Below are 21823 nucleotides of genomic sequence, written 5' to 3'. Positions count from 1 at the left end.
TTGAGACAAGAGGGCACCTACTCTAGTCTCAGACGCATCGACCTCAAGAAAGAAAGGCAAGACAGGGTTAGGATGAGCCAGAACTGGAGCGGCAGCAAAGGCAGTCTTAAGACTATTAAAGGCCTTAATGGCAGTAGATCACCAATGGAGTGGATCATTCTCTTTACGGGTCATGTCTGTGATAGGTTTGACCAAGGAAGAAAAGTTTTTAATAAACTTTCTATAGTAATTGGCGAACCCCAAAAAAACGTTGAATAGACCGAAGACCAACTGGGCGAGGCCACTGCAGATAACTTGTCAGGATCCATGGAGAACCCTGCAACGGAGATAACATAACCTAGTAAGGTTACTTGAGTCTGATGGAACTCAAATTTCTCGAGTTTACAAAACAGGCCGTTCTCACGTAGTCTCTGAAGAACCCGTGTAACATCAAAACAATGAGCCTCAAGTGTGGGTGAGTGTATGAGGATGTCAAAATATCTCGTAGGACATCATTAATAAATTCCTGGAAAACAACAGGAGCATTACATAGGCCAAACGGCATTACAAGATACTCATAATGCCCGCTCCTGGTGTTAAACGCTGTTTTCCATTCGTGGCCCTCCTTGATCCTAACGAGATTGTACGCTCCTCTCAAATCAAGTTTAGTAAAGACCGTAGCTCCCTTGAGGCGGTCAAAGAGTTCCGTAATAAGCGGAATAGGGTAAGCATTCTTAATGGTAAGACGATTAAGACCCCTATAATCGATGCATGGTCTTAACTCGCCACCCTTCTTCTTCACAAAGAAGAAGCCAGCCCCTGCAGGAGAGCAGGATTTGCAGATGATCCCCCGCGAAAGAGCATTGGCAACATACTCCTCCATAGCATAATTCTCTGCAACAGAAAGATGGTAAACCCGGCCCCGAGGAGTAATGGCTCCGGGTTGCAGGTCTATGGCACAATCGTAAGACCGTTAATGAGGCAACGTACCGGCAGGCACCTTGTCAAAAACGTCTAGGAACTGAAGAAGTGCACAAGACTTTAACTGGTTTCCGAAGACAAGTGGAAATACATTGCGGGGACCACGACAAAATTTCGGACCTGCGCCAGTCGAGACTGGAATTGTGCTTTTGGAGCCAGGGATAACCCAGAACAACCGGAAAATGTGGAGAGTTAATCACCTGGAACTAGAGGGTTTCAAAATAGAGAGCCCCAACAGCCATGGACAATGGAGCAGTTTCGTGAGTAACGAGTGTGGGCTGAAAAGGCCTGCCATCAATGGCCTCAATAGCAAGCGGAACGGACCGAGGCAAAACAGGAATGGAGTGCTTTGATACAAAAGCACTGTCAATGAAATAGCCTGCAGCACCGGAGTCAACAAGAGCCTGGGTGACTATGGAGGAGTCCACCCAGGAAAGGAATTCCGTGACCAAAGATTTCTCCTTAAAAATAAACCACCCAAGGTCTGCCCCCGACAGAACAGTGTAAAATTAAATTATAAGCACTAAAGATGGCAACCCAGCTTAACTATTGAATTCCCCTCCAGGAAAACAAGAAGAGTGAGAGCAAAAGAACAAGTGATAGTAAAGCGCTAAAAGCGAGGGTTTGAGAGGAGACTGTTTATCTATAAATGAAGAATTGTGACGGCGTGTAGTGTGAATATAAAACCTAATATTAGGAATGGTGGTGAGTGCTGTATAGGAAACCAGTACTAAAACTTATATGTGGATAATAGCAATATATATATATATATATATATATATATATATATATATATATATATATATATATATATATATATATATACACACATTGATATAATATAATCAACTAAAAGAATGAAAGATGCAAAGAAGGTACAAATATAGATACAATTTATTAAAACAGAAGTCTAAAACAATGTCAAGTAGTAAGCAAATATTAAAACATATGTATCTAAAAGTGCAGGAACGTCTCCCTTATTCATTACTGATAGTAACAATTGATAAAAAAGAACTAATTGTAGTATATAGTACTTGCGTTTTCAAAGCGATGTTAGCAACAGTGGAGCAATAATGTGTCTCCTAAGATGTCCAGTATAGGAGCAAGGTAACTGTCGGATAGAGGCCGGGTTGTGTACGGCTTGGCGTTACCAGATGATATTGAATGCGCCTTTTTTATGGCTCCTACGTGACCGGTGTGACGTCACTGATGCCGGTTACGTACGGAGTTTCTATAGTAGCCCCTATTCCGCAAAGAATGTGGAAGTCTTGGGGGAATAAGTGTAATACTTGGCGGTCAAAATAAATGACTTAATTGTTTCTTTATGTAACAATAGGGATAGGTGATCCTCAGATTGTGCAGGCTGTGCGGTCGCGATATAGCAACTAAAAACACGGTTTGTTTCCTTTGGCTGCTAGTAGCAACTGGTGGGTCCTTTTGATGCAGAAACTTGGCGGTCGTTGAAAACGACTAGACAGGTATATCTTTGCGGTCGTTTCAAAACGACTAAAAAGTCTTTGATTAGAAGAGCTTGGCGGTCACTATATAGCGACTAGGAGATCTTTTCTTTGCGGTCGTTAGTAACGACTCAGGTGTTCCTATATGAATGTGACCAGGCACAAAAACATAGTATAGAACGTTCTCCAAAGTGCAATATTATTAAAATAAACAAAGGCTAATAAACAAATAGCACAGTGTCTCAGTCAACGCGTTTCGCCCGTGGGCTTTATCAAGACATGTTATTCTGTGCTAACAAGAGAGTATTTGAATGCTTACATCTATTTTCATTGGTGAACCAATTAATCAATTAAAGGTGGAATATACTAGTGAGAGTGATTCAGACTAAAAGGTGGAAATGCTATAGATTACTCCGAGTGAAATAAGTACACTCATTATAAGAGACAAGATATATATCTAAAAATTGTTGACAACGTACTTAGGTATTATTCTCAAGAAATGGCTTGTATTATAGAAGAGTAATAGAGAGAGAGTTTGGATAAAAGTAAAATTGAATATGACTATAAGAGATGGAATATATATGTAAAATATGTATCAATATTTAGCATGAGAAAGATTGAGAGTAGACATATATACACATATATGTGAGGGGTATCTGGCTTATAAGAAAGGGGTGATATCTAATTCTGAATTCAGCCCTGTGGGATGTAATGTGTCCATATTGTATATCATTTTGGCTTCTAATTTCAATAGTTGGTTTTCTAGATTACCCCCTCTCCAGCTGAGTTTTACTTTAGCTAGGCCCCAGAATTTGAAGTGTTTCAGATTGTTATGATGAATTTCCCTGAAATGTGAGTACAAGTGTGTATCAAGATTCCCTCTATCTATACAGGAGAGGTGTTCCCTAATTCTTTCACGGAGGGTCCTAGTTGTTTCTCTGATGTAATATTTCTTACAAGAACACTCAATGATATAAACCACTCCTTTGTCCTGACATCTTATGGTGTCCTCTATTTTGAATTTAAAGCTATTGACCTCAATTTCTTTCTTTTTGCAACTGTATTTGCAAGAGCGGCACCCAAAGCATGGAAAGAAGCCAGATAGTTTTTTCCCTTCTAAGTTTATCTCATAGCTCTTTTTTGTCAGGGGTTTTAGTTCACTTTGTGCCAGTTTGTTCTTTAAGTTTTGTGCTCCTCTCAAACCCTCGCTTTTAGCGCTTTACTATCACTTGTTCTTCTGCCCTCGACAGGACCTTAGGTGTGAGTGTTTCCCAGCCGTGTAGGACAAGACTTCAAAAGGTGGCCCTGTAACCCCCAATAGAGGCAGAGCCTCTCCCTCCTCCTAAAGGCCCTCTCCGCCGTTGAGAGACGCGTGAATGCCAACTGCATCGGCTCAGCAGTACCTGGTGACTCGTGGCCAGGAGGCATGGGAGGAGAGGGAGGCATGGGTGGGAACGAACACGTAGGAGACAACGGAACAGGAGGCTTCTGCAAGCGCTCTTTGAAAGAGGGCCTCTCTCTGAGTCTGATGTCAATTAGGCTCAAAAAAGACATCAATGCCTCGAGATCCTCTGGTAAATCTCTGGCAGCAACTTTGTCTTTAATCGCATCAGAGAGCCCATGAAAGAAGGCGGCAACAAGGGCTTCATTGTTCCAACCAACCTCTGTGGCAAGCGTATGGAACTCAATAGCATACTGAGCAACAGATCTTGTACCTTGCTGAATGGACATGAATCGTTTAGCAGCAGAGGAGGAGCGAGCCGGAACATCAAATACCCATCGAAAGGAGGCCACAAATTCAGGGTAATTTGAAATCACAGGTTTATTAGTCTCCCACAAGGGATTAGCCCAGGCAAGAGCTGTGTCAGAGATTAACGAGATGAGAAATCCCACCTTAGCTCTGTCAGAGGGAAACGCCTGAGGTAACATCTCAAAGTAAATGGCCACCTGGTTCAAAAACCCTCTGCACTGAATAGGATCGCCTCCATATCACTGAGGTAGAGGTGCAGAACCGGACATGCTCCTGGTAGGACTAGGTGACTAGGTGCAGCAGCGGAAACAGGAGCAGCCATAACTTGTGGGACACTTTGGTCCAAATATGCAGTGCGAGTCAGCAGGGTTTGCAGGGCTAGTGCAAATTGATCCAAGTGGTGATCCTGTTCATCCATCCTGGAAATGATGGCAGGTAAAGGTGGATTATTAGCACCATCAGGATTCATGGCCATTGCGTAATGTCAGGGTGCCAGGAATAAGACTGAGACGAGAAGTGCAAAAATAATCACACCTTTATTAATAACAAAAAAATAATAAAAAGTCCACAAGTCAAATAACAAGCCAGGAGTCAAAACCAGAGCTGGTAGTCGAGCCAGAATCAGGAACAAGGAAAACAGCAGAGTCAGGAACAAGCCAGGGATCAGGAACCAGGAAGGACGTCAGACAGCCAGATAATACACAGGAACTCTCACAAACAGGTCTGAGACAATGCAAAGGCAAAGCATACTGAACAGAGGCCCTTTAAATAATAAGTGATGACATCACAATTCTGAGACTGCATCCTGTCTCACACAGATGATGCACATCAGTCTGGCCATAAAAGGAAGTGCAGGAAATGAGCAGCATCCCCCACAATGCACCACAGTCAGCAAGAGAGGTGAGTAAAATGGCTGCCAGCAGCACATGGCAAACAAAACAGGGAAAAAAAACCTGACAGACAAAATAAAGCTGCAATATGTATTGCCAAATATGAAGGTATGTTATCATGCAGCTTACAATTAGTGTTTACAGTGCTTTTAAAAGGATATTAAACAATCCTTGGGTTTTGTGCCATGCTCCCTAGAGACCAAAAAGCAAAATCTGAACCTAAGATTGGTAAAGATAGTGAGATTCTATTAAGGGATGTTACTGCAAATAATAATGTGAGTACAGTAGACTCTCAGTTATCCGGAACTCAAGCAACCAGCACTCTCAAGCAACTAGAAAAAATAAAAAGGAAACATGTTAGAACATAAATGTGCTCTATAACAAACAAACAGTCCGGATCTTATAGATAGACCAATTGACAGGCACAGTAATTGTTGTCTCAGGATTCTTTTCTGCTACACTAACCCTATGTATTTAAATATTAATACAGTATCAAGTAAATACAGTGTTTATAGTAAAATCTGGGTTATAGAACTAGTTAGGCCTATTTTTAATAGTGACTCTCAAGCAACCAGAAATACACTTATCCGGAATCTACCAATCCCCATGGGTGCCGGTTAATTGAGAGTTTACTGTAGTACTTTTCTTTTTACAGAGGAAGAGGTTTCAAGGGCTTTATCAAAAATTAAAAGTAAATAAGTCTGTGGGTCCAGATAATATTCATCCAAGGGTTCTAATAGAACTTTGATCCGTAATAGCTACTCCATTAGCTGATTTATTTATTTAATCAGTCACTTCTAACAGGAGATGTTCCAAGAGACTGGAAAATTGCCAATGTGGTCCCGCTTCATAAAAAGGGTAGTAGGGATGATTATGCTAACTATAGGCCAGTCTTTTTTACCTCAATTGCAGGGAAATTAATGAAAACTCTTTTAAAGGAAAGACTTGTATCTTTCCTTCAGACAAACAACTTAGAAGACAAAGGACAGCATGGTTTCACTGCTGGAAGATCATGTCAGACTAATCTAATTGGTTTCTTTGACCATGTAACTAAAATAATAGACGAGGGAGGAGCCGTAGATGTTGCATATCTAGACTTTAGCAAAGCATTTGACACCGTCCCACACAAAACTTATTCACAAAATGTATTGCCTTGGAAGAGATGCTAAAATTGTTCAGTGGGTAGAATGCTGGCTTAAAGATAGATGGCAGAGGGTTTCAATTAATGGAGTACATTCAAATGAGGCATCAGTTACTAGTGGTGTTCCCCAAGGGTCAGTTCTTGGGCCTGTTTTGTTTAACATGTTCATAAATGATGTTAGAAGTGGGATTAAAGAGACATGAAACCCAAAAATGTTCTTTCATGATTTAGACAGAGCATACAATTTTAAACAAATTTCCAATTTACTGCTATTATTTAATCTTCTTCCTTCTCTTGTTATTCTTTGCTGAAAGGCTTATCTAGGTAAGCTCAGGAGCAGCAGAGAACCTAGATTATAGCTGCTGATTGGTAGCTGCTAATATATAACGATTGTTATTGGCTCACCCATGTCTTCAGTTAGAAAGCAGTAGTGCATTGCTGCACCTTCAACAAATGATACCAAGATAATGAAACAAATTTGATAATAGAAGTAAATTAGAAAGTTATTTAAAATTGTATTCTCTATCTGAATCATGAAATAATTGTTTTGGGTTTCATGTCCCTTTTAAGGGGAAGGTTTGCTTGTTTGTTGATGATACAAAAATTTGTAACAGGGTAGATGTTCCAGGAGGGGTTGATCAAATGAACTGTGTTATTAAAAAACTAGGAGGACTTGTCAAATAAATGGGATCTGAAATGTAATATTACCAATAGAGAAATTATGCATATAGGATCCAAAAACCCAAAGGCCAATTATAGTCTCAATGGTACATTACTGACTGTAACTAAAGAAGAAAGGCTTGGGAATTATTATTTCAGACGATTTAAAATTTGGTACACAATGCAGCAAGTCGAATACTTGGTTGCATTGGAAGAGGTATTAGTAGCAGAAATAGCAAGGTTCTTATGCCACTTTACAGATCATTAGTTAGACCTAATCTGGAATACTGTGTACAGTTCTGGAGACCATATCCTCAGAAAGATATAAATAAACTAGAAGCAGTCCAAAGGAGGGCTACTAAAGTGGTACATGGTCTAAAATATAAAACGTACAAAGAAAGACTCTATGATCTAAATATGAATAGTTTAGAGGATAGAAGGGAAAGAGGTGACATGATAGAAACCTTCAAATATATGAAGGGACAGTCAAGTATAAATTAAACTGTCATTATTCAGATAGGATTTTTAATTTTAATCAACTTTCCAATTTACTTTTATCATCAAATTTGCTTTTTTCTCCTGGTATTCTTAGTTTAAACTAAACATAGGTAGGCTCATATGCTAATTTCTAAGCCTTTAAGGGCTGCCTCTTATCACATGCTTTTTAAATCTCTTTTCAACACAAAGAGACAGAAAGTACACGTGGGCCATATAGATAACACTGTGTACAGGCACAGGGAGTTATTTAAGATCTAGCACAACACAATGCTAAATGCAAGACAATAGATAATAAACAGTCACAGTCATGTGATCAGGGGGCTGGAAGAAGGTTCCTAGATACAAGGTAATCACAAAGGTAAAAAGTACATTAATATAACTGTGCTGGTTATGCAAAAATGGGTAATGAGTAATAAAGGGATTATCTATCTTTTAAAACAATAACAATTCTACGGTTGACTGTCCCTTTAATAAAATAGAAGCTGAAAGCATTTTTCACAAAAAAATAAATGCAAAAACAAGGGGTCACAATCTAAAGTTAGAGGGTAGCAGATTCAGGAGAAATTTGAGGAAGTATTTTTTTTTTACAGAAAGGGTGGTAGATTCATGGAATAAACTTCCATCTGAGGTGGTAAACACAAAGACTGTAAAATAATTAAAAAATGCCTGGGACATGCATAAGGCTAGCCTAAGGAAAAAGTAACATGTAATATGGGTAGACTTGATGGGCCTTTTTGGTTCTTATCTACTGTCAAATTCTATGTTTCTATGTAACCAACTGTGGCCCAACATGCCTAGAAGTATATGGTTGCACCTCATTGATGAGGCTCATAGAAGGCATAAACAATCACCTGGGGTTACCATGTTCCTCATCTAGTAGAGAATTGCCTGGTGTTTCAGGGCTGGGTCATCCTTTTTAATGGGGGTTCTGACTGATATAATTCAGAAAAGTTCTCCTCTATGAAAAGCTCAATTAGGCTAAAACTGGCTTCTCCCAGGTGGTGACCTGCCAAAGAACAGGTTACCGATACCGAGCTGCTGTTCATTCCTGCTTGAGTGCTTCTCTTTCTTTGCATGCGTGTATTATGATCATGAGGACAGACTGATGGGGGAAACCAGATGTGGAAAAGCAGAAACTGAAAGCTTTCTCAGGTGTTGACTAAAGTAAAAAATATCTAGACTCCTGATAAAATTATTTCCATGTCTGTGGACTTTTTAATGCATTTTCAATAAAATATGTTTTTTCTATAGTCCACACCTAAGCAAGCTTTATTTTTGCGCTTTTCTGTATTTTGCAGCTTGATCTGATGTTGGCAAGTAATTAAAGGGACAGTCAACACCAGAATTTTTGTTGTTTAAAGGGACAGTATACACTCATTTTCATATAACTGCATGTAATAGACACTACTATAAAGAATAAGATGCACAGATACTGATATAAAAATCCAGTATAAAAATGTTTAAAAACGTACTTAGAAGCTCTCAGTTTAGCTCCGTTGAAAAGGTAGCTGGAAAGCCCACTGCAAGTGGGAAATAAGACACTCCCCCCTCCCCCTTCTTTTGCATATGAAAAGACCATTTACACAAGCAGGAGCAAGCTGGAGAAGGTAGCTGACAGTATTCACGTAAAACTTTGGGGCTTGGTTAGGAGTCTGAAAATCAGAGCAATGTTATTAAAAAATAAGCAAAACTATACATTTTTAAAAAAAAAAAACCTTTATGGGCTATATAAATAGATCATCTACAAAACATTTATGCAAAGAAAAAATGAGTGTATAATGTCCCTTTAAGAAGGTAGATAATCCCTTTTTATTACCCATTCCCCAGTTTTGCATAACCAACAGGTATAATAATACTGTACATGTTTTTACCTCTCTAATTACCTTGTATCTAAGACTCTGCAAACTGCCCCTTTATCTCATTTCTTTTGACAGACTTGCATTTTAGCCAATCAGTGCTTACTCCTAGGAGCTTCACGTGCGTGAGCTCAATGTATCTATATAAAACACATTATCTAACACCCTCTAGTGGTAAAAAACTGACAAAATGCTTTCAGATTAGAGGTGGCCTTCAATGTCTAAGAAATTAGCATATGAACCTCCTAGGTTTAGCTTTCATCTAAGAATACCAAGAGAACAAAGCAAAATTGGTTATAAAAGTAAATTGGAAAGCTGTTTAAAATGACATGCCCTATCTGAATCATGAAAGTTTTTTTTGGACTTGACTGTCTCTTTAAGAGCGCTGAGGGTTTATTTCAGTTTGGTACTTGTTGCAATTTTGGTTCACTAACCATGGAAGGAGCCCCGGCCGCTGTAGTGTTTGATGTTGCGTAAAAAACAGATGTGGACTCTGCCCAATGTGCCTGGAGGGATATTCAGCACAATACTGATGAAGCCCACTGAAGAATGAAACCATTGTCTGGGGTTGCAATGTTCCTCATTCAGAGGATTTCCTGGTATATTTGGGCTTAGAGTTGCCAATCAGTTGATATTTTACCTACATTTTTAAAGTGACATTGTACACTAGATTTTTCTTTGCATAAATGTTTTGTAGACGATTCATTTCTATAGCCCATATGGGTGTGTTTTTGTAAACATGTATAGTTTTGCTTATTTATCAGATTGTTTGTTTGTATAATGTGTCTTTTCATATTCAGGAGATTCTGCTATAAGCCCCTTTCAGTGGGTGTCCCAGGCTAATCTCATCAACTACTACATTAAGAACTTCTAAGTAATATTTTAAAAGGTTTTATATTGGATTTTTATATCACTATCTATGCATATTCTTCTTTATAGTAGTGCCTATTACATGCAGTTAAATGAAAATGGGTGTATACTGCCCCTTTAAAGTTCAGGTCAATTAATAAAATAAAGAATAATCATATATAGGTGTTATTATGATGAAACATATTCTAAATGTGTTGGAATCTAGTTATAATATATAATTGAAATAACTTCAGGAAAGTTGTGATTTCTTTAAAGCACAACTGGGATAAAAGAGGCTTCTCCCAAGCGTTGACCCAACAAAGAACATGCTACTGAGACGCTGTTTCACGGATTCTATCCTTCTTTATAAATCATGACAACGAAGTACAAACCTAACGAAAATATGTACATGCACTGTCCCTTAGGAAATCATGAAATAAAATAAATCATAGCAGCACGGGTGCTTGTCGATCGATATCCACTGGGCTTGGGCTAGTGACCTATATGTAAATACAGTACATTATATGCGTGTGCTTTGCAACACCAGACTCTAAAACACATACACCTGACCAATCTCTTCGTTCGCTGACGCTGAGTCGCTGACTGAGTCTGACTGAATAGAAATACTTGAAAACGCATTGCGTACCTGCGCACTGACATCATGCAGGGCGTGCGCTCTCTCGATGTTCCGCAGCAGAAGGAAGTCGGATCGGATGGATCTACTCTTTGGCGTGCTCTCGCATGACGTCACCGCGATACGCTGTGGGTATCCATTAGTGACTGTTAGGGTTTGCGGGAGCGAGCGTCACCTCCCCAGTAAACTGACTCGCTCACTTCCGCTTATGTGATGGCTCAGACAGCGGCCCCCGAATTCTGTACAGGAGTGGCTAGATGTTGGTGATTTCATCCTGGCTACATTTCCACCTTTATATCAATTTCTGACACCGTAGTTTTAGACGGATATTCGAGATTTCATGGATCTAGCACTCGACGTTTAGGTAACGTCTGTTGGAAGTACTATGTGGGGGGTTAGAGGATCTGTTTGAATCTGGAATTGGCCAGGGATCAGTTGAGAGCACCCACAGGGAAGGGTGCTCCTAGGGGAGTCTGTTTATGATAGCTTGAGATGTCTTGAGAATTAGACTGTTAGATGATTTCAGATAGAGGTTATGGTTTGCAGGGGCTTGGGAACTCTATGCTGGGTGTATTATGTTGTGGAAGTATAGTGTGATGCATGTAATGTTGTCACAGACTTATATGTGTGTGGTCTGGGCCAAGTATTGAGGAAGGGATTTAAATGGTCAGATGAAGTGGGTACAGGTTACTGACACTGGCTCCCTTGTTAATGGGTCTGCAGAATTGGGCATCATTTTATAGTTTTGCCAGACGGGACATCACTATAAAATCTAGGGGTACAAAGATTTGTGATCAAGTAAAAGTATATGTACTGTAATCTGAATATAGCAATATCATAGACCATTAGATTATTTCTGTGTGATTTTGGTAATATTCTGCACTGTTTTGTTGTCATTGAACTTCTTAAGATTTTATGATTTTTACTTCTGCCTTATTTTTTCTTTATTCCATTTATATTTGTTTAAAGATACCATTGAAATGATTTGATTTCTAAATAAGAGGTTATTTGTGAAGCAGGAGGTGGCCTTTATGTGTGGTAAATTAGATACAGATATTGACATTGAATTATTTAAAAACTTAGTTTTGTGTTGCTTTTACATTTGTATGTATTTTTGTTCTCCTCTTGTGTCTTAATTGTTTTAGCTTTCACAACCTTTATTATGTATTTGCTGTCACATTCCAGTTGTCCCCTTAAAACCATTTTAGTAAATGTTTAATCTAGACTAAAGGTTTGCGTCCAGTACATTAGATTATCTTGGCACATTGCCCTATATTTGCTTCTCATTCTCTTCTGGCAGTCCTGATTGTCATAAAAAGTACTTTAAAGTTTACCCATAAGTAACAGAAGTGTAGCATATGTTATTGCAGGAAATAGGGGAAAGTGAGAAAACACAAGGTTGTTGGTTTTTTTTTTTTTTTTAACTATCCAGATAGTACTTTTAGGAGACAAAGAGGATACATTAGCCCAAAATACTTAGGAATCAGAAGTTAAAGCTTTGGTTTACAGAATTTTGACTGTTCTATTTATCATTCAGTTCTTAAAACAAATTGCCTTTGTGAAGTAAATATAGTGAAAGGTGCAACATTTTACAGTGAGATGTGACAAGAAATGCTGTCTAGTTAGTGACATTTGTTTAATGTATTATGGAATATGCGTTCAGCTAATATATATGGTAATTAATCAAGAATCAAACAGTGGTGATGACAATAAATTGTTGTGTGATGCACTGATACATTTCTGTTTTCACAAACCTTTTAGAAACTATTTGTCCTAAAAAAAACTATCAATCAGTGTAAGGCTTTACATTTTTCTTTCAATATGAATGTTCCTTCTGCTTTAAAATAAATAAAAAATAATTATTCTTTAACAGTCAAATATATACACCTACATATTTCTACAGTGGTTGAAAAATTCCAGAAGATAGGGAAATATTTCATGATTCAGATAGAGCATGCAATTTTAAGCAACTTTCTAATTTACTCCTATTATCAATTTTGATTTGTTCTCTTCGTATCTTTATTTGAAAAAAAGCATAAATGGAAGCTTAGGAGCCAGTCCATTTTAGGTTCAGCACCTGGGTAGCGCTAAATGTAGCCACCAATCTGCAAGCGCTACCAAGGGTGCTGAACCAATAATGGTCTGCTCCTAAGCTTACATTCCTGCTTTAAAAAATAAATATACCAAGAGAATGAAGAAAAATTGATAATCGGAGTAAATTAGAAAGTTGTTTAAAATGACATGCTCTATCTAAATCATGAAAGTTTTAATTTTGACTTTACTGTCCCTTTTAAGTTTATTTCCTACTTCCTAATGCTTATATTTTTTTCTGCTTTTATGTATTAAATTATTATTTAAAATATATTATATACCAATATATATATTTTTTATAATACAACTTTTGCAGGTTTATTTAGAATTTTTAAATTATTTCAATTTTCCCCTGTGCATAGTGTTTAAAACAGTAATAATTTAACCACAATACAAGAGGTTCAAAACGGGTAATATGTTTCTGTGGAAGAAAAGTGTTCACTCTCATTTTGAATAGAAAAGTTCAGTGCTGGTTTAATTCCTTGGTAGAGTTTAAACACAAAGATCTCATCAAGCAATAGTGCAATGATTAAATGCTCATATCCCTTAGAACCTGGTTTCTCAACAGCCGGGCCGTGGCCCAGTACCGGGCCGTGATAGCCCTGCTGGTGGGCCCTGACCTGTCATGCCCCCACTGCACACTCTTACCCTACTGCACACCAGGGGCAGACTGACCAATCAAGGCCCCAGGAAAAATGAAAAAAACACTGACCCAAATGTATTCAAATTTATGCAAATGAACATGGTAGCCTCTCTGTCCTAATCCCAACAGGCCCAACAGGCCCATCAACCTCCAGAGCCAAGACCCCCAACATTAAGGGCCAAAGAAAGGGCCCCCAACCTCCAGGGCCAGACCTCACACTCCATGGCCCTCACAGCGACAGACCCTCGGCAGGACCCCCTACACTCCAGGGCCCCCACTAAACCCACACTGAACTGCTTAGTTACTGATAATATATATATATATATATATATATATATATATATATTCACACCAGCAAAGAAGGCACTCTCCGTTGTTCACAAATTCATTTATTTGTTAAGGTAAACGTTTTCGGGGTCTCCCCCGTCCTCAGACCACTGAGGTCTGAGGACAGGGGAGACGCCGAAAATGTTTACCTTAACAAATAAATGAATTTGTGAACAACGGAGAGTGCCTTCTTTGCTGTTGTGAATATTATTCTGATTAAAAGTGCACCCGGAGATATATATATATATATATATATATATATATATATATATATATATATATATATATATATATATATATATATATATATATATATATATATATATATATAATCGGGCCTTGAGGTCACTTTGGTTGAGAACCACTGCCTTACAATACTTTCATAGGTGCCTGTTTATGCCCCTTTTAATAATACATTTGACATCACTTGGTTTATCTACATGTGATTGCCAATTATATGTTGGTGTTTTTTTATTGTATGCACTGCAGTGTTTCAGTAATTGACAAACCCGAATGGCTTGTATTATGCTGGTAGCCACTCTGGCCATTAGAGCAAATGCACAGCTGCTTCTTCACAACTGTCGTACTAAAGAATAATTACCGCTGGCTTGGGGACTACATTCCGTATTCTGTGCAACAAGCAATATGAAAGTGGAACACCTTGATACAAAGGTGTGTATTGTTTAGTGGCTGAACCATTAAGGGTGTCTGGCTTCCTTGTTTGGAAAACAATACGTCTGGTTTTAAGGTATAAGGAGAGCTGAGTTCTTTCACTGTGCAGCAGCTAAATGTTCGTGATACATCAACCAAACAATCCAGTTAAACTATTAACGCTCTCAAGCTGATGAAAACAACTTGCATTAGTGCTTATTTTAGACACTGAACATTTTTACAGCCTTCTGACCGAAACTTTATGAATCTGTCACTCTTCCTAACTCCAGTAGCTCTTGTGCATTCGTTACATTGTGTTATTGTGCAGTTAAACAATGATATGAGATCATTCTGCAGCAGGAACATTTCCTGTAACATCAACTTCTTTTGCTTTCTGTTTCCAGTTGATGTACTTATATTTTTACTCTTTACTGCTGCTGTGTTCTTTGACAGTGCTACTTGCTTTTAGGGTTAATCTAAGACTGGAAGGACTATTAAATACAGCAGAGTTGCATAATGAACAAGTGCATAATTAAGAGAATGCAAATACAACTTTCTTTCATGTAATTAACAAGAGTCCATGAGCTAGTGACGTATGGGATATACATTCCTACCAGGAGGGGCAAAGTTTCCCAAACCTTAAAATGCCTATAAATACACCCCTCACCACACCCACAAATCAGTTTTACAAACTTTGCCTCCAAGGGAGGTGGTGAAGTAAGTTTGTGCTAGATTCTACGTTGATATGCGCTCCGCAGCAAGTTGGAGCCCGGTTTTCCTCTCAGCGTGCAGTGAATGTCAGAGGGATGTGAAGAGAGTATTGCCTATTGAATGCAGTGATCTCCTTCTACGGGGTCTATTTCATAAGGTTCTCTGTTATCGGTCGTAGAGATTCATCTCTTACCTCCCTTTTCAGATCGACGATATACTCTTATATTTACCATTTCCTCTACTGATTCTCGTTTCAGTACTGGTTTGGCTTTCTACAAACATGTAGATGAGTGTCCTGGGGTAAGTAAGTCTTATTTTCTGTGACACTCTAAGCTATGGTTGGGCACTTTATTTATAAAGTTCTAAATATATGTATTCAAACATTTATTTGCCTTGACTCAGAATGTTCAACTTTCCTTATTTCCAGACAGTCAGTTTCATATTTGGGATTATGCTTTCAATTATCATATTTTTTCTTACCTCAAAAATTTGACTTTTTTCCCTGTGGGCTGTTAGGCTCGCGGGGGCTGAAAATGCTTAATTTTATTGCGTCATTCTTGGCGCGGACTTTTTTGGCGCAAAAATTCTTTTCCGTTTCCGGCGTCATACGTGTCGCCGGAAGTTGCGTCATTTTTGACGTTATTTTGCGCCAAAAATGTCGGCGTTCCGGATGTGGCGTCATTTTTGGCGCCAAAAGCATTTAGGCGCCAAATAATGTGGGCGTCTTATTTGGCGCCAAAAAATATGGGCGTCGCTTTTGTCTCCACATTATTTCAGTCTCATTTTTCATTTGCTTCTGGTTGCTAGAAGCTTGATGTTTGGCATTTTTTTCCCATTCCTGAAACTGTCTTATAAGGAATTTGATCTATTTTGCTTTATATGTTGTTTTTTCTCTTACATATTGCAAGATGTCTCACGTTGCATCTGAGCCAGAAGATACTACAGGAAAACCACTGCCTGCTGGATCTACCAAAGCTAAGTGTATCTGCTGTAAACTTTTGGTAGCTATTCCTCCAGCTGTTGTTTGTAATAATTGTCATGACAAACTTGTTAAAGCAGATAATATTTCCTTTAGTGATGTACCATTGCCTGTTGCAGTTCCCTCAACATCTAAGGTGCAGAATGTTCCTGATAACATAAGAGATTTTGTTTCTGAATCCATAAAGAAGGCTTTGTCTGTTATTTCTCCTTCTAGTAAACGTAAAAAGTCTTTTAAATCTTCTCTCTCTACAGATGAATTTTTAAATGAACACCATCATTCTGATTCTTTGGACTCTTCTGGTTCAGAGGATTCTATCTCAGAGATTGATGCTGATAAATCTTCATATTTATTTAAGATGGAATTTATTCGCTCTTTACTTAAAGAAGTACTAATTGCTTTAGAAATAGAGGATTCTAGTCCTCTTGATACTAATTCTATACGTTTGGATAAGGTTTTTAAAGCTCCTGCGGTTATTCCAGAAGTCTTTCCTGTTCCTAATGCTATTTCTGCAGTAATTGCTAAGGAATGGGATAAATTGGGTAATTCATTTACTCCTTCTAAACGTTTTAAGCAATTATATCCTGTTCCGCTTGACAGGTTAGAATTTTGGGACAAAATCCCTAAAGTTGATGGGGCTATTTCTACCCTTGCTAAACGTACTACCATTCCTACGTCAGATGGTACCTCGTTTAAGGATCCTTTAGATAGAAAAATTGAATCTTTTCTAAGAAAAGCTTATCTATGTTCAGGTAATCTTCTTAGACCTGCTATATCATTGGCTGATGTTGCTGCAGCTTCAACTTTTTGGTTGGAAACTCTAGCGCAACAAGTAACAAATCGTGATTCTCATGATATTATTATTCTTCTCCAGCATGCTAATAATTTCATCTGTGATGCCATTTTTGATATTATTAGAGTTGATGTTAGATTTATGTCTCTGGCTATCTTAGCCAGAAGAGCTTTATGGCTTAAGACCTGGAATGCTGATATGGCTTCTAAATCAACTCTACTTTCCATTTCTTTCCAGGGAAACAAATTATTTGGTTCTCAGTTGGATTCTATTATTTCAACTGTTACTGGTGGGAAAGGAACTTTTTTACCACAGGATAAAAAGTCTAAAGGTAAAAACAGGGCTAACAATCGTTTTCGTTCCTTTCGTTTCAACAAAGAACAAAAGCCTGATCCTTCGTCCTCAGGAGCAGTTTCAGTTTGGAAACCATCTCCAGTCTGGAATAAATCCAAGCCTGCTAGAAAGGCAAAGCCTGCTTCTAAGTTCACATGAAGGTACGGCCCTCATTCCAGTTCAGCTGGTAGGGGGCAGGTTACGTTTTTTCAAAGAAATTTGGATCAATTCTGTTCACAATCTTTGGATTCAGAACATTGTTTCAGAAGGGTACAGAATTGGTTTCAAGATGAGACCTCCTGCAAAGAGATTTTTTCTTTCCCATGTCCCAGTAAATCCAGTGAAAGCTCAAGCATTTCTGAATTGTGTTTCAGATCTAGAGTTGGCTGGAGTAATTATGCCAGTTCCAGTTCCGGAACAGGGGATGGGGTTTTATTCAAATCTCTTCATTGTACCAAAGAAGGAGAATTCCTTCAGACCAGTTCTGGATCTAAAATTATTGAATCGTTATGTAAGGATACCAACGTTCAAGATGGTAACTGTAAGGACTATATTGCCTTTTGTTCAGCAAGGGAATTATATGTCCACAATAGATTTACAGGATGCATATCTGCATATTCCGATTCATCCAGATCATTATCAGTTCCTGAGATTCTCTTTTCTAGACAAGCATTACCAATTTGTGGCTCTACCTTTTGGCCTTGCTACAGCTCCAAGAATTTTCACAAAGATTCTCGGTGCCCTTCTGTCTGTAATCAGAGAACAGGGTATTGTGGTATTTCCTTATTTGGACGATATCTTGGTACTTGCTCAGTCTTTACATTTAGCAGAGTCTCATACGAATCGACTTGTGTTGTTTCTTCAAGATCATGGTTGGAGGATCAATTTACCAAAAAGTTCTTTGATTCCTCAAACAAGGGTAACCTTTCTGGGTTTCCAGATAGATTCAGTGTCCATGACTCTGTCTTTAACAGACAAGAGACGTCTAAAATTGATTTCAGCCTGTCGAAACCTTCAGTCTCAATCATTCCCTTCGGTAGCCTTATGCATGGAAATTCTAGGTCTTATGACTGCTGCATCGGACGCGATCCCCTTTGCTCGTTTTCACATGCGACCTCTTCAGCTCTGTATGCTGAACCAATGGTGCAGGGATTACACGAAGATATATCAATTAATATCTTTAAAACCGATTGTTCGGCACTCTCTAACGTGGTGGACAGATCACCTTCGTTTAATTCAGGGGGCTTCTTTTGTTCTTCCGACCTGGACTGTAATTTCAACAGATGCAAGTCTCACAGGTTGGGGAGCTGTGTGGGGATCTCTGACGGCACAAGGAGTTTGGGAATCTCAGGAGGTGAGATTACCGATCAATATCTTGGAACTCCGTGCAGTTTTCAGAGCTCTTCAGTTTTGGCCTCTTCTGAAGAGAGAATCGTTCATTTGTTTTCAGACAGACAATGTCACCACTGTGGCATACATCAATCATCAAGGAGGGACTCACAGTCCTCTGGCTATGAAAGAAGTATCTCGAATTTTGGTTTGGGCGGAATCCAGCTCCTGTCTAATCTCTGCGGTTCATATCCCAGGTGTAGACAATTGGGAAGCGGATTATCTCAGTCGCCAAACGTTGCATCCGGGCGAATGGTCTCTTCACCCAGAGGTATTTCTTCAGATTGTTCAAATGTGGGGGCTCCCAGAGATAGATCTGATGGCCTCTCATCTAAACAAGAAACTTCCCAGGTATCTGTCCAGATCCCGGGATCCTCAGGCGGAGGCAGTGGATGCATTATCACTTCCTTGGAAGTATCATCCTGCCTATATCTTTCCGCCTCTAGTTCTTCTTCCAAGAGTAATCTCCAAGATTCTGAGGGAATGCTCGTTTGTTCTGCTAATAGCTCCGGCATGGCCTCACAGGTTTTGGTATGCGGATCTTGTCCGGATGGCATCTTGCCAACCATGGACTCTTCCGTTAAGACCAGACCTTCTGTCACAAGGTCCTTTTTTTCCATCCGGATCTGAAATCCTTAAATTTAAAGGTATGGAGATTGAACGCTTGATTCTTGGTCATAGAGGTTTCTCTGACTCCGTGATTAATACTATGTTACAGGCTCGTAAATCTGTATCTCGAGAGATATATTATAGAGTCTGGAAGACTTATATTTCTTGGTGTCTTTCTCATCATTTTTCTTGGCATTCTTTTAGAATACCGAGAATTTTACAGTTTCTTCAGGATGGTTTAGATAAGGGTTTGTCCGCAAGTTCTTTGAAAGGACAAATCTCCGCTCTTTCTGTTCTTTTTCACAGAAAGATTGCTATTCTTCCTGATATTCATTGTTTTGTACAAGCTTTGGTTCGTATAAAACCTGTCATTAAGTCAATTTCTCCTCCTTGGAGTTTGAATTTGGTTCTGGGAGCTCTTCAAGCTCCTCCGTTTGAACCTATGCATTCATTGGACATTAAATTACTTTCTTGGAAAGTTTTGTTCCTTTTGGCCATCTCTTCTGCTAGAAGAGTTTCTGAATTATCTGCTCTTTCGTGTGAGTCTCCTTTTCTGATTTTTCATCAGGATAAGGCGGTGTTGCGAACTTCTTTTGAATTTTTACCTAAAGTTGTGAATTCCAACAACATTAGTAGAGAAATTGTGGTTCCTTCATTATGTCCTAATCCTAAGAATTCTAAGGAGAAATCATTGCATTCTTTGGATGTTGTTAGAGCTTTGAAATATTATGTTGAAGCTACGAAATCTTTCCGTAAGACTTCTAGTCTATTTGTTATCTTTTCCGGTTCTAGGAAAGGCCAGAAAGCTTCTGCCATTTCTTTGGCATCTTGGTTGAAATCTTTAATTCATCTTGCCTATGTTGAGTCGGGTAAAATTCCGCCTCAGAGAATTACAGCTCATTCTACTAGGTCAGTATCTACTTCCTGGGCGTTTAGGAATGAAGCTTCGGTTGACCAGATCTGCAAAGCAGCAACTTGGTCCTCTTTGCATACTTTTACTCAATTCTACCATTTTGATGTATTTTCTTCTTCTGAAGCAGTTTTTGGTAGAAAAGTTCTTCAGGCAGCGGTTTCAGTTTGAATCTTCTGCTTATGTTTTTTGTTAAACTTTATTTTGGGTGTGGATTATTTTCAGCAGGAATTGGCTGTCTTTATTTTATCCCTCCCTCTCTAGTGACTCTTGTGTGGAAAGATCCACATCTTGGGTAGTCATTATCCCATACGTCACTAGCTCATGGACTCTTGTTAATTACATGAAAGAAAACATAATTTATGTAAGAACTTACCTGATAAATTCATTTCTTTCATATTAACAAGAGTCCATGAGGCCCACCCTTTTTTGTGGTGGTTATGATTTTTTTGTATAAAGCACAATTATTCCAATTCCTTATTTTATATGCTTCGCACTTTTTTTCTTATCACCCCACTTCTTGGCTATTCGTTAAACTGATTTGTGGGTGTGGTGAGGGGTGTATTTATAGGCATTTTAAGGTTTGGGAAACTTTGCCCCTCCTGGTAGGAATGTATATCCCATACGTCACTAGCTCATGGACTCTTGTTAATATGAAAGAAATGAATTTATCAGGTAAGTTCTTACATAAATTATGTTTTTCTGATTTTCATAAGATCAGTAGATTTTCTTTCTGACAAATTAAAAAATGTCCTATTTCCTTGTTCCTGTAGCATGTGACCCTGAGAATATATGCGTACACTGTTAACGCTTGCTCATGGGGCCTGTATACAAAGTTGTGTGTGTGTGTGTGTGAAATGGAATTTACTTTCAAGTATATACTGTAAGTACTAAATATTCTCCCTGGTTTACACACATATAATACACATACAATACTGAGTTTGAACAAGTAGAGAGCTACACTGTAACCCAGTGCTTTGATTTGAACAGACCTGCTGTATAGCAGTGAAACAAACCATGTGGTCTGCACACACTTTCTGCTGCTATATAAGCATTGTTTAGCATTGCCTGCTGTCTGTCACTTTAGTTTCTGAATGACTAGCACTGCATTTGTTGTTTCCAAGAGGCTATTGTGTATAGTATAGCTGCTACCATTCTTTGCTGTCTCAGATTACACTAAAAGCTTCCACAGAAACAAACTTCCTCTGCTGCAGTGGGAATATTATTGTAGCATTTCCTTCCACCTTTACCTGTCCAGTTCTAGGAAATATAGAATTAAGTCTGATGGTGAAACCATTGCCAAACTGCTCATCATATTCTTTAATTATAAACTCTCAAACTTTTAAGGAAATTGGGTTTTTACATCATTATGGGATTTTACATCATAAGCATTATGCTTTTTTTTCCCATTAGAATGCTTTACATTTAATTTGTTATAGCACACAGTTTTTGCATTAGTTTTTAATTCTTACTGGTTGGTGAGCTACTTAGAAACGGCTACATATATAGCCACTGATCACCAACCTTGCCCTTAATTATGTTTTTAGCCCCATATAGTTTCCCCATAAGAGTAACATTTAAACTGTATGCACTAGACCAGAGCTTTCCAAACTTTTCATGTTGGCGACACACTTTTTAGACCTACATAAATTTGCGACACAGTAATTCAGTTGTACTGGTAAACAGGAGGTT

General features: G+C 38.6%; 1 protein-coding gene across 1 annotated transcript in view; it reads left to right on the top strand.

Annotated features, from left to right (window-relative positions):
- Positions 1–10849: 10849 nt before the first annotated feature.
- Positions 10850–21823, top strand: part of RNF19A (ring finger protein 19A, RBR E3 ubiquitin protein ligase) — a 340911-nt gene continuing 329937 nt past the window's right edge. The window contains 1 exon segment of the mRNA XM_053715246.1: positions 10850–11059. The gene's annotated coding sequence lies outside the window, so the exon portion shown is untranslated.

This window comes from Bombina bombina, chromosome 5, assembly GCF_027579735.1.
Source record: "Bombina bombina isolate aBomBom1 chromosome 5, aBomBom1.pri, whole genome shotgun sequence".
NCBI classification, from domain to species: Eukaryota; Metazoa; Chordata; class Amphibia; order Anura; family Bombinatoridae; genus Bombina; species Bombina bombina.
The sequence above is the reverse complement of the archived record's forward strand: the minus strand, read 5'-3'. Positions and strand labels throughout refer to the sequence as shown.